General features: G+C 43.1%; 1 protein-coding gene across 1 annotated transcript in view; it reads right to left on the reverse strand.

The window, feature by feature from the left end:
* The window catches only part of TTLL10 (tubulin tyrosine ligase like 10), a 68,721-nt gene extending 62,949 nt beyond the window's left edge, over positions 1 to 5,772 (reverse strand). The window contains exon 1 of the mRNA XM_069741246.1: positions 5,651 to 5,772. The gene's annotated coding sequence lies outside the window, so the exon portion shown is untranslated. The remainder of the gene's footprint in view (positions 1 to 5,650) is intronic.
* Positions 5,773 to 9,694: the final 3,922 nt, after the last annotated feature.

Here is a 9,694-nt window from a genome sequence, read left to right on the forward strand (position 1 = left end):
GGTTCTTTTTTGTGGCCAAGAAGGATGGTTCTTTGAGACCTTGTATTGATTACCGCCTTCTTAATAAAATTACAGTCAAATTTCAGTATCCTTTGCCGTTGCTGTCTGATTTGTTTGCTCGTATTAAAGGGGCTAGTTGGTTCACCAAGATAGATCTTCGAGGGGCGTATAATCTTGTGCGTATTAAACAAGGCGATGAATGGAAAACAGCATTTAATACGCCCGAGGGCCATTTTGAGTACCTGGTTATGCCATTCGGGCTTTCCAATGCTCCATCAGTATTTCAGTCCTTTATGCATGACATCTTCCGAGAGTACCTGGATAAATTCCTGATTGTGTATTTGGATGATATTTTGGTCTTTTCGGATGATTGGGAGTCTCATGTGAAGCAGGTCAGAATGGTGTTCCAGGTCCTTCGTGCGAATTCCTTGTTTGTGAAGGGGTCAAAGTGTCTCTTTGGAGTTCAGAAGGTTTCATTTTTGGGGTTCATTTTTTCCCCTTCTACTATCGAGATGGACCCTGTTAAAGTCCAGGCCATTTACGATTGGACTCAGCCGACATCTGTGAAGAGCCTGCAAAAGTTCCTGGGCTTTGCTAATTTTTATCGGCGCTTCATCGCTAATTTTTCTACTGTTGCTAAACCGTTGACTGATTTGACCAAGAAGGGTGCTGATATGGTCAATTGGTCTTCTGCGGCTGTAGAGGCTTTTCAGGAGTTGAAGCATCGTTTTTCTTCTGCCCCTGTGTTGTGCCAGCCAGATGTTTCGCTTCCTTTTCAGGTTGAGGTTGATGCTTCTGAGATTGGAGCAGGGGCTGTTTTGTCGCAAAGAAGTTCTGAGGGCTCGGTGATGAAGCCATGTGCTTTCTTTTCTAGAAAGTTTTCGCCTGCTGAGCGTAACTATGATGTTGGTAATCGTGAATTGTTGGCCATGAAGTGGGCATTCGAGGAGTGGCGTCATTGGCTGGAAGGAGCCAAGCATCGCGTGGTGGTCTTGACAGATCACAAGAATTTGACTTATCTTGAGTCTGCCAAACGGTTGAATCCGAGACAGGCTCGATGGTCATTATTTTTCTCCCGTTTTGATTTTGTGGTTTCGTACCTTCCGGGCTCTAAGAATGTGAAGGCTGATGCCCTGTCAAGGAGTTTTGTGCCTGACTCTCCGGGTGTTCCTGAGCCGGCGGGTATTCTCAAAGAGGGGGTAATTTTGTCTGCCATCTCCCCTGTGGTCATGAATGGTACTTCGGCTTGTTCTGTCCATGGACTTCCTCTGGTGGGTGTTTCTGAGTTTCACAGGTGACGAGGTTAATTCGTTAGCTGCTGCTCTATTTAACTCCACTTAGATCTTTGCTCCATGCCACCTGTCAATGTTCCAGTATTGGTCTGTTCACTCCTGGATCGTTCTTGTGACCTGTCTTCCCATCAGAAACTAAGTTCCAGCTTGTATTTCTTTGGTTTGCTATTTTTCTGTCCAGCTTGCTATTTAATTTGTTGTCTTGCTTGCTGGAAGCTCTGGGACGCAGAGGGAGCGCCTCCGCACCGTGAGTCGGTGCGGAGGGTCTTTTTGTGCCCTCTGCGTGGTCTTTTTGTAGGTTTTTGTGCTGACCGCAAAGTAACCTTTCCTATCCTCGGTCTGTTCAGTAAGTCGGGCCTCACTTTGCTAAATCTATTTCATCTCTGTGTTTGTATTTTCATCTTTACTCACAGTCATTATATGTGGGGGGCTGCCTTTTCCTTTGGGGAATTTCTCTGAGGCAAGGTAGGCTTTATTTTTCTATCTTCAGGGCTAGCTAGTTCCTTAGGCTGTGCCGAGTTGCATAGGGAGCGTTAGGCGCAATCCACGGCTATTTCTAGTGTGTTTGATAGGTTTAGGGATTGCGGTCAGCAGAGTTCCCACGTCCCAGAGCTCGTCCTTATTATCATTAACTATCAGGTCATTCCGTGTGCTCTTAACCACCAGGTCCATTATTGTCCTGACCACCAGGTCATAACAGTGGAAGCAATCAGATGATCACAGGTTCAAGTCCTCTAAGGGGACTAACAAAAGCAGTAAAAGGTTATAAAAAAAATACAAAAGTTCAAAATCATCCCCCTTTGCCCCGTTAAAAAAACCAAAACAACAAAAAACATATTTAGAAATGTAATTTCCATAATAGTTCGATCTATCAAAATATAAAATTATTCCAATAGTTAAATGGAGTAACGAGAAAAAAAATCAAAAACCCAGAAGTATGGGGTTTTTATGGCTTCTGCAACATTGCAATAAGAAGCGATCAAAACATTGTATCTACCCCAAAATAGTATCAGTAAAAACTTCAGCTCGGGGCACAAGAAATAAGCCCTCACCCAGACCCAGAACCTGAAACGTTAAAACTTTCCGAGTCTCGGAAAATGGAGACACGAGCAAAAATTTTATTACACAAATTTCCACATTTTTTCACCACTGAAATAATAAAAATGAAAAAACGACACATGTTTGGTGTCTGTGTACTCGGACTGACCTGGGGAATCGAATTTCTAGCTCAAAGTTACCCTATAGGGAACATGGCAAATAGAAATCCCCAAAAAACTATTGTGGAATTGCACTTTCTTTTGCAATTGTAATGCACATAGAATTTTTGTTTACCGCTTTCCAGTGCATCGCATGATAAAATGAACAGTGTCATTCAAATGTACAACTTGTCCTGCAAAAAAAAAACCCTCATATCGCTATGTGGACAGAAAAAGGAAAAAGTTATGGCTATTGGAAGAAGGACAGGAAAAAGCGTTAACAAATAAAATAGAAATTGGTTGTGACATAAAGGTGTGAAAGGGGTCATATAACAACTAGATATGTCATAAATGTGTTTAATCAGTATGGACCCAACAAAAATATGTCAGAAGTTGTGATCTCTTGAGGTCTTGATCCTCCATCAATCTCTACATCAAATTGCAAAAGTACTTAGGTGGTATCCCAGCTACCTACTCTACTGCTGCTGAATGAGACAGTTGGGGTGTGGCAGTAGATTTGTTCCAGTTTGTCAGGATTAGTTTGGGCACTATGAGTAAGGAGATGTAATACATTGCATTGTATACCGATGACTCATAAATGTGCTGTTCTGCCATCTACTGGCCAATGTGTGTATGAAAGCTAAGTGATAATTCTCCTCACAACAAGCTGCCATAGAAACGGCTGGAAGGAGGCTCCCAGCTTAGGACTCTCAGACTTCCTGAGGTAACATCCAGTTCTGGGCCGTTCAAGCTCCTGAGGAAGCAAACACTACCTGCACCCAGACAGTAGTGCCCCCGGGGGGTCCTATACCATCCACAAGTGCCACCTCCCGCTATTGACAATTGTTGTGGACATCAGGGAAGTGTTGAGGGGTCCCGCGACCCACTTCAGCTACCATGATATCATTATCTGCTGCCAGTGGGACTGCATGCCCCAGCTGGCCCTTCTGCATCATCTGGCACCTCGCCTGTGGCTCACCACACTTGGGTGACAATTGTGCCCTTAAAGGGAACCTGCAAGTTCATTTTTCCATATGGAAGTAGTGGTATGGCTTGATGTCTACAAAACAGGAATTATGTCTATTGTAGGACAAGCACCAATACAATGTGCCGATCATGAGAATCTAAGGTGAAAGCCATATGTAAATCAGGCTGAAGTGCACTTGGGGCGGGTCACTATATGTGGACTGATTCTTCCAAGAGCACTGACACGCCCCAATGCACTTTCAGCCTGATTTGCATATGATTTCTACACTAGATTTCCCAAATTGGATCTGTAGAAAAAAGATTCATCTTTATTGAGGGTGGAGCACCTATACAGCCATAACATGGGGTTTATTTCATATTCAGAGACCGGTAAAATTTTTATTTTTCCATTGATGGAGCTGTGAAAGGGCTATTGATACCATTCTGGGTTACATACAAAGTATTGATCCTTTTTATTGTATTTTGTAAAGTATTGTGAAGACCAATAAAGCTGGAGTTCTGATTTTTTTTTCCTCCTGGGGCCTTTACCACTTAGGTTAATTAGTTTTACATTTTGATAGATCAGACTGCTATGAATGCCTTTTTTGTTATTTTTAAAGGGGGGGAATGGGGTGATTTAAATCTTTATATTTCTTTTTTTAAATAATTTTTACATTTAAAAAAGATCTTTTTTTTTTTAGCGCAATTGAACCTGTTTTAGAAATTGAAATACAACTGTATTTAACATCTACCTTATGAAGCCCAGCCTGTGCCTGAGCTTCACAGGAGGACAAAAGGCCACCAGCAACTATGGGAACGCATGAGCACCCTGCGTCTTGTTGTAAGGGAGCAGATGGGAGCCAGTGGACCCACGATTGTGCCATTTAAATACCATTGTCAGTGATTGACAGCAGCGATTGGATTGTTACATACCTGGGTAGAGTGCAGGCTCAGCTTTTGAGCCCGCAGCATATATGGAAACTGGACATAAGCGAAGAGTCCCACGACCGTATAACTTGGACGAGGATCACAACGCAATGCTCGGACTGGTCGTCGGTTCTCCCCATCCAATGGGACAGCTGCATAGGAATACATTTGGGTGGGGAGAGGCGGCAGCCAGTCCATGCATTGTGCTGTGATCCTCGTCCGAGTTAAACGGTCGTGTCATTAACTAGATCTCTTAGGCCTGATGAGACTTGTGTCCCACTCACCTCTCCAGAGTTTTCAATGAACAGAAATAGCGATTGATAAATGGAGAAAGTAGCATAGTTTTCCAATAAGATACATTTGCTTGTACGATTGATTTACGCAAATTTTTGTAAAAATTCAGAGAGCTTTTACTTTTCAGTAACCTTTTGATAATTACATGGCTCTATTCCCACAATGAGCTTATGGTGAGTTTTGGATGTTGCAGATTTTCTGCATTTTCCGTATTAGGGTAAGTTCACACTAAGCATTTTTACAGCGTTTTTTTATGTTTTTTTAATGCAAATTTTCAGCTGCGTTTTACAGTACCAGCAAAGCCTACACGATTTCAGAAATCTCATGCACACACCTTGTTTTTTTTTTTTTTATCATCAGTATTTTGTGCTTTGCATGGTTTTTCGCACAATAGAACATGTCATTTCTTTCATGGCTTTTTCAGCGTTTTTCATTGACGTGAAAAAAAAAACCCAATGAAAATCTGCAGCAAAACAGCATGTATCAGGTTTTGCTGCTTTTTTTTTGTGCCAAAACCTCCAATCCTGATTCTATAGAACAGGAGGACTTATTTTTCTTTTGCACTAAACTTTATCAGCATGCACAGGAGACAAATCCAGCATGCCAAAACTGCAGGGGAAAAAAGTGGCAAAAAAATGCAAACTAAGCAAAACCTGCTTTTTTTTCTACAACTTTTTTTTATCAGGTTTTGCTTTAGAAAAAAAAACCCCTTAAAAAAGTGTAGTGTGAACTTACCCTAACACATAAAGTCATTTTTCAGGTCTTATCTGCCCTTATTCACTTCTGTAACCTTTCACATCCAATATAATAACATGTATGAAGATAAAATGTGCAATTCTGCTCATTTTTAGCCTGATTCCTTCACTACTTTGCAGCATTCCAGGATTTTCAGCGTCACCCCTCCTATTTGTTTTTGTTTGTTTTTTTAATTTTTTAATTTTTTTTTTTTAGCACTACGTCCCCATAAGCACTAACCTGGCTTCCCCTGGGTGATAGTGACAGATCCACTCACTGCAGCAAGTCATTATTTTTTTTTTTTCTTGTAGAAGAAGCTGCTTCTCTTGTTGCTGGGACACCGAAGGGTGTTCCACAACTCTGGCTTGTCACAGTGTAGCACTGCCTACAAAAGCCTTCTCGCAGCCTGTTCCCTAGCAACTCTTGGCTGGAGACCATGTTGTATAGGGCATCGTCCACTGTAACACAAGCTCCATTGTCTGATGCATCCTGCTGTGACGGAACACAAACTTGTGTCAACTTTACAAAAAAGCAACTGTAAATATTATCATAGAACCCTAGAATGTTAGAATTGGACGGGACCTCCGGGGTCATCGTGTCCGACCCCCTGCTCAGTGTAGGACTCACTAAACCATCTCAGACAGATGTCTGTCCAGCCTCTGTTTGAAGACTTCCATTGAAGGAGAACTCACCACCTCTCGTGACCGCTTGCTCCACTCATTGATCATCCGCACTGCCAAAAAGTATTTTCTAATATCTAATCTCTATCTTCTCCCTTTCAGTTTCATTCCATGTGCAAATGAGAATAATGATGATACTTATACACAGTGACAGCCCCTTCAAATATTTGTAGACAGCTATTAAGTCTCTTCATAAGGTACCGTTACACTTAACGATTTACCAACGATCACGACCAGCGATACGACCTGGCCGTGATCGTTGGTAAGTCGTTGTGTGGTCGCTGGAGAGCTGTCCACAGACAGCTCTCCAGCGACCAACGATGACGAGGTCCCCAGGTAACCAGGGTAAACATCGGGTTACTAAGCGCAAGGCCGCGCTTAGTAACCCAATGTTTACCCTGGTTACCATTGTAAATGTAAAAAAAAAAAACACTACATACTTACATTCCTGTCACGTCCCCCGGCGTCAGCTTCCCTGCACTGTGTAAGCGCTGGCCGGAAAGCAGAGCGGTGACGTCACTGCTGTGCTCTGCTTTACGGCCGGCCGGCGCTGACACTGGGGACGCAGGGAAGCTGACGCTGAAGGACGCGACAGGAATGTAAGTATGTAGTGTTTTTTTTTACTTTTACGCTGGTAACCAGGGTGAACATCGGGTTACTAAGCGCGGCCCTGCGCTTAGTAACCAGATGTTTACCCTGGTTACCAGTGAAGACATCGCTGAATCGGCGTCACACACGCCGATTCAGCGATGTCAGCGGGAGATCCAGCGACGAAATAAAGTCCTGATCATTCCCCAGCGACCAACGATCTCCCAGCAGGGGCCTGATCGTTGGTCGCTGTCACGCATAACGATTTCATTAACGATATCGTTGCTACGTCACAAAAAGCAACGATATCGTTATGTGTGACGGTACCTTTAGTCTTCTTTTTTGCAAGCTAAACTTTCCCAGATCCTTTAACTGTTCCTCGTAGGACATAGTTTACAGTCCGCTCACCATCCCGGTCGCTCTTCTCTGAACTTGTTCCAGTGTTTCGATGTCTTTTTTAAAATGTGGTGCCCAGGACTGGACACAGTATTCCAGATGAGGCCTGACTTCTGTTTATATACGTATACACACGCACATATACATTGACCAGTACAAATATATATGATCCATATGTCACGGGGTTACCGCGACAGAGAGCAGCCAGATGACTGTTGCATCTCCTACTCCTGCACTGATTAGAAGCACTTCACCTTCATATTAAAAGGTGCAGGTTTGTTTTAGCAGTGCAGGGGTTAATCTGCGCAGTTGAGAGCTCTTGGAAACTCTCCTGCATTAAGGCTCCTAGCTGTTCACTGTTATCTACTCCCCTCCCCTACATATTCTGGGCCCTGGCAAGCACTCATTGACAGAGTTAGCATTTGCTGCATGGTTAGGAGATGGTGGTTTGTGGTTGCTGATTTAGAAGGTGTTTGGTGGATTTATCTGACACTGTTGCTCGGTTTTGGGTGTGTGCTAATTCCCCTTCTTCTCCTACTTTGGTTTTACCCCATTCTCCACTCCCAGATGTTTACCTCTGCTGTTTATGTGAGAATATTTGCATGATTGGTATTTTCCTTTATCCCTGTTCATATCACCTTGTTATTCTGGTTGGTGTATTATGGAACGCTACTATCCCCCCTTCCTTTAGTGGGGGAAGGGTACTGACTGAGGGCAGATTCAGGAGCTAAGGCAAGGTATGTGGCCCCGGCATCTTCACCATCAGAAGTAATCGGGAGAATAGGGCAAGCTAGCGAGCTCCTAGCATTAGTGACAGGGAAGGAGCCCCTGGTCCCAGGACACCAAACAACAGAGTCATAAAACCAAAAATAGGCAGGTCTCAAATCATCGAACCACTGGCTACAATATGAAGAAGGCAAGAAAACACAGCACTCCAGAAACTATTCCAAAATAACGGATTTTATTTGCCCTTACGTGATGATTATTCAGATCACAAAATAATGAGCCTATCTCAAGCCATTATATATGTATGCATTGGGACTGGCAGCTTTCTGCCTATGCTCAGTGTACACAGAAATCTGTCAATCAGGTGTGTGGGAGGAGTTATGTAGAACTCAGAAAATGAGTAGATTTGCAGCAGATAACAAAGTGGTTTTATTAAAACTGCAGCAGACAGCCCAGTAAGTGACACATTGCTGGAATCAGGGTCTCTTCCCCTACATTATGCTGCTCTCAGATGAGGCAATAAAAACCTGGTGACATATTCTTTTTAAAAAGGTTATCTGTTTCAGAACTTAGTTGTGTTATTTCATGAGGACTTCATGTTTTAGATGCTGCTAGCGGCTGCATACCCCGAGGTATTAAAGCTGAATTCCTAGGGGGTCCAGATAACAGGGAAATCTTTAGTGAGCATTTAATATGCGGTCTCCATATTGCAGCTCTACAGAAAAGTCCAGAATTCCCGCTATTCACTGCTTAACCAACAGGTGGCGCCAAGCACAGCCTGAAATGATAAAGTGGGAAGAATGAGAAGAGAAGAAAAAATGACTGACACATCCATAATATTAAACCTGCATTGTCCATAAACACATATTATATCCCACCAACACAACGGCTGCAGTGTCTGCGATAGAGAAGGACTCCACAGGGACACCATAGCTGCCAAATGGAAGACACCATGGAAAATAGCGAAGATAAAAAGGCAGATTTCAAGTTTTTGCTTTGATAACAGATTAAATTGCTACATTTAGTTCTGCGCATTTTTCTTTAACTTGATTATTTCCAAAATGTTAAATTATCCCCCATCTCCAGAGATGGAATGGACCCCAGGGTTTTCACCATGTTTGTGGAACTCCTTTTGTTTCACTGTTGGCAATGCTACATAATAAAAGAGATTAAAATACAATTATATATAACATAGAAGGATGAAGACCACCAGGACTTTTTTTTACCCCTTCATGGTAATTCACATTTAGTGCTTACAATGGCTTTCTATTTAAAACTTTGGTTAAAGGGGATGTCCAGGACTTGGTTTTTAAGCCCATATTAAAAAAAAAACTAGGCAAGTAATTGCTAACTACTTGCTTGTGTGGTATATCTAAAAGTGGCTACTAAACTCTGGGGTATTAGCCCTGTTCTATACGGCGCCGGCACAGAGCAGACCTCAACCGCTCCTGCCAGCAATTCAGCTGATCCATAGCAACACAGCAGCTCATCTTCTTTCGGGCTGCTCTGTCGACAGGGCATAACTGCTAATATCATGCTAATTTGCATCTGGCTTCCCACAGTGAGGCAGCGGGGAGCAGTTGCCAATCAGAATGACATTGGCACTCACGCCCCATTAATAGAGCAGCTCTTCCTCTTTTGGGCTGCTCTATCAACAGGGCGTAATTGCCAATATCATGTGAATTTACATCTGGCTTCCTGCAGTGAGGCAGTAGAGAGCCACTTGCCAATCAGAATGACATCGGCACTCACGCCCCATCAATAGAGCAGCTCTTCCTCTTTCAGGCTGCTCTGTCGACAGGGTGTAACTGCCAATATCATGCAAATTTACATCTGGCTTCCCGCAGTGAGGCAGCGGAGAGCCAGTTGCCAATCAGAATGACATTGGCACTCA

Source organism: Ranitomeya imitator, chromosome 10 (genome assembly GCF_032444005.1).
Source record: "Ranitomeya imitator isolate aRanImi1 chromosome 10, aRanImi1.pri, whole genome shotgun sequence".
Lineage (NCBI taxonomy): Eukaryota > Metazoa > Chordata > Amphibia > Anura > Dendrobatidae > Ranitomeya > Ranitomeya imitator.